This window comes from Vicia villosa, linkage group LG3, assembly GCF_029867415.1.
Source record: "Vicia villosa cultivar HV-30 ecotype Madison, WI linkage group LG3, Vvil1.0, whole genome shotgun sequence".
Classification (NCBI taxonomy): Eukaryota; Viridiplantae; Streptophyta; class Magnoliopsida; order Fabales; family Fabaceae; genus Vicia; species Vicia villosa.
In genome coordinates, this window is record NC_081182.1 from 42,029,860 (window position 1) to 42,034,816 (window position 4,957).

The window sequence follows — 4,957 nt, forward strand, 5'->3', positions numbered from 1 at the left end:
AATTGTATATTTTAATGTAGAACATTTATGTCATTTACTTGATGCATATTTTTTTCCTCTCATTTTATTTTCACTTTCACTCATACTTAATACATTTTCTTTCTCTTATTTTATTTTCACATTCATTCTTATTTAATAAGAAAATTCCTCTCATATTTTTAAATCAGAAATATATATTTAAATTCAAAAAACAGTTACATTGACCATAATTCAAACCACTATACCAAAATTCCTCTCATTTAATTTTCACTTTAACTCATACTTAATTGATTTTTTACCTCTCACTTTATTTTCACTCACGCATACCAATTTTTTTTCTTTCATTTCATTTTCACCTTCACTCATGTTTAATATGTTTTTTCTCACACTATTTTCACATTGACTCGTATCAAATACTTATAAAATTATATATAACATTTCACTTACTTTCTAGCCATTTTTATTTATTAAACTTTTTTTTTTCATTTATTTTTTATCATCCCCCATTTAGGGGTGGGAATAGGCCAGGCCGGCCTACAGGGGTCTACGGCCCAGCCTACATAGGCCTAGGCCAGGCCAGGCTTATTTAATAAAGAGTTCAGGCTTAGGCTTTTTTAAAAGTCTATTTTATTAAATAGGTCAGGCTTAGGCTATTAAAAAGACCTATGAAGCCTTATAGGCCGGCCTATATTTTCATATATATATTAGAGATATGTTAAATAAGTTGGTTCATGTATGCATATATATTAGAAGAAAAAAAGCTAAATAGGTTACCCGATATATATATATATATATATATATATATATATATATATATATATATATATATATATATATATATATATATAACAAATGCTAAATAGGTTAACTTATATATGTATATATAGGCCGACCTACAAGACTTCTTAAGTTATATAGATTAATTAAAAACTTTAATGGGATACAGGCTTTTTAAATAGGCTTTCAGGCCAAGCCAGACTTTTAAAAAGGCCAGGCCAGGTCAAAAAACTGAGCCTATGATAGGCCTTAGGACAAGCTTAGGCCTTTTAAGTTTATCGTAGGCCAGACTCAGGCTTTCTAAAGTCTAGCCTAGTCTATTTCCACCCCTAATCCCATTATAACGGTATAAAAAAAACTCAACGAAATTGTCCTTTTCATTTTACAATATAATTTAATTTATTTATGAGTTGTTTCATCTAATTAATATTTATTGTGTATTAAGATGATATAAACATATTAATAATTAATATTATTTATTTTCTTTCAAGTTTTTTCTTAAAAAGTCTTAGTATCTAATATTATATATTCGAATGTGAGATTTTGAGAGAAACACAATTTTAAGACTCAAGTCTTCATCACAAAACTAAAATTTAAAATTTATTTATTTCTTTCATATATTTTATATTTATTTTTAATTTGTTTGATATGATCGAATAAAATAAGTATTATATAAGATTTAGGGAGTACAAAGAAGAAAAAACTTCATTTTTTTAAATGCATATTAGTAAAAGAAATTAAAAACTCAAATTTTCTAACTACAAGAGCTTTTAGTGTTTGAAAAATTAATATTAATTAGAAAATTCTGAATTTGAGATCCATAAATCCTCTTTAAATCATAAAAATCATCCTTATTTGAATAAAACAATCATCCTCTCCCTTTAATTTTTATATAAAACATTAAAGTCAATTATTTTAATTTTCTACCATTAATTCAATTTTTTTATGAACAATAGAAAAATAAATATCAATAGAAGCTCAAAATATCTTTATGATAATATATTAAAACAATAACTATTTTTAAATAAAAATATGTTTCAACTTAAGATATCCTAAATAATATGATTGTGAACCATACAAAATTGATTGGGTGTGAATTTATAAATTTAGTGAGTAAATTTATAAAACTATAATTTAAAAGATCAACATCTTATAGTTGACTAATTCTAAATAAATATTGTATTTTAAATTAAAACATTCCTATATATTCCATAATACATTTGAGATTTAAAAATTACCGTTTGGTTTTCCATCTTCCTCGTCCCAATCCAAAGACTTGGTTTTGATTTTGTAGTTGTTTTTTTACTAATACATTTTTATTCTTAGTTATCATAAAAAAATTATAAAAAAAAAATTCAAGAGTTAAACCATAATTAAATATGGTCCCATAAACTTTTATCACCAATAAAATATAGTTGAACAGAGCTTCTAATTATTTTATCTATGGTTGAACTATGATTAACCTACACAAAAACTCTAAAAACTTGAAACAACTTTGATCATCGCCCGCTTCATTTTACCCTTTCCCTCATATTTGCTTCTCTTTCTAACCTCTTCTCATATCCTATTTTGCAACTCACCTCTTCCTCCATTACGGTCTCAAAAAGTTTGATTTTCGTTTTTCATTTCTTAGCCAAGTTTCTTTGACCTTTCATCTTTATCTCTTTTCAAGATTTTAATGTAAATGTTTTAATGGGTGGGTGACTAATGATGAAACTTATCTACCTTGATATGTTCGGAGATATGATATGTGTATTATTTTTTTTATGGTTAACACATTCCTTATTCTCTCACGTATATTTGAACGGATATAATTTGTTTAATAAATTTATTTTCTTTACCTATTAATTGTAAATGACTCTAGAAAAAAAAAGAGGTTACGAATTGGAAACAAGGTGATAGAGCTGCTTAATATTAATATTAAGATTTATAATAAATTCAAGAAAGAAGAATACCAAAGAGAGATCAAATAGTCATGGTAGCATAATGGGGCATAATTTTCTTATTTAAATTTACTATCGTTGATTAAACAGATTTTTGTAATTTTATTTTATAAGAATTAAAAATATACAGTTGGATTTTGTACATAGTATTAATCTTTTTACAAATGTCCTATCGAAATTGTTGTGTCCTATCGAAATTGTTTCCTATCCTCAAAATGAATGAGTAAGTATAGAAAATAAATACTAAGAATTTTGTAGGTGTCTATTGAATATTAGAAGAATGAATTAGGAAACCGAACTGATATTCAAAAAAAATTTTATTAAAAAATAAAAAATAACTAAGCTCCTCAAAGGTTTATCCTCCACAATAGAGATATAAATGATTTACAACAATGATGTTATATTCTACTACATTGTATTTTTATTTTTATATTTATTTACTAGAAAGTAATCATATTTTAGATATATTTAATGTCGGATGTGAATAATTCCTAGTTGCAATTTTAACAATAGTTTATCACATTGGAGAGTCTAATATTTATTGGTTTAAAAGATATTTTTTATCTATATATAATTTCTATGATAGAGGGCAAACCCAAGAAAAAAATAGATACTATAGTGGAAAATAAATTTTTTATATTAATATAAATTAAAAAACAATAAGAATAAATTGTAACCTAAAATCAATTGATGGTCCAAAAAATCAATTGTAACCCTTTCAAAAACATAACATATAATCAATTGTTGGGGACAACTTCTCTACCCATCACAAAAAGATGGATAGTGTACCTTCCACCAATCAGATGACACCATTTAATGTTTATGTATTTAATTATTTATTATATAGATTAATTGTTTGATGTTTTCAATGCAATTTACACTAAAGGTAACCTTACCCAACTTTTTGAGTTGGGTAAATAAGAATTCACCTTGTAACAAATTTTGAAATAAAAATAATATTTTGAAACTTTATGACCAAAATATAAGATCAACCTAAATTGATGGATTAAAAATATAATTAAGTAAGAAATATTTTGTAATTAGGTTTATAAATACACCAACAATCTTTTATTGAATCAGTTAGTTTTGTGATTTTATGATTGACAACAATTTTGTTAAAACATGTACCACAGCAAGATGTTGAGCAAGATGTCATGACATGTTTATCAAATATCGTAGCAGGCTGCATTTTTACTTGGAAGATTTGGTTTATTTAATGTGAGATTCTCTACTATTTTATCTCACATATTTTCGCAGTACAAGAAGCATTAATTTTGTAACAATTGTTTCTATTTCAGCTGTACACTTGTTTCATAAAATAGGATGTTGAGACATTTTAGGAAACATGTGAAGTTTGTTCCTTATTTTAAGGAGAAGTTTTCTGCATAAATTATGCAACAGTCAGTTTGTGGATTTGCATCCATTTGATTGAAGAGCCCGAAGCCCATGCTTATCGAAGACTGTTTAAAAGCACGATATGAACCTAATGCATCAACTAAGATGTGTGTATTAAAGATATTTCTAGGGTTTTAGTTTGTTCATTATTTATTGTGAGCCACTCTATTATCACCTTGAAATTAGAGTTAGACTGAGTTTGAGTTGTAATTTATCAATCACTCAAGCTTTTAAACAAGAGTGGATTGTGTGTCTTGAAAGTGTGCATTCTATTATTTGATTGAAGTTGTTATCATTGTTGTGTGATTGAAGGGAAGTGAGAGGGGTCTCATCTCTAGGAGTGTCTTAAATAGAAATAACACATGTAGTGATTAGGTGAGAATATTGTAAACTAGAGGTTGTTTACTTAGGCTTCAAACTAATATTATTTTAGTGGATTTCCTCCTTGTCTTGGATGCCCCCAGAGTAGGTGATGTTGCACCGAACTGGGTTAACAATTATCTGCGTTATTTACTTTCAGCAGTTTACCTTGCATAATTGTTCTTGAAATTGTGACTAATATGATATCAGTGTCGTCGCATCTGGTTCGAAATATGATATTTGTGTACCATAATTTCAATTGGCATCAGAGCAGACACACTGTTCTGTTTTGGGTGAGCTCCACGGAAGTTACTTTCTGGTACCATGGACAAGGAATGAGGATTTACTAACAGACCACCAGTGTTAGATGGAACAAACTATGACCATTCGAAGGCACATATGATGGCATTCCTAAAATCTATGGACAACAGAACTTGGAAAGATGTCATAAAAAGTTGGGATCATCCTGTTGTGAAGGACAAAGATGGGAAGGAGACTTTGAA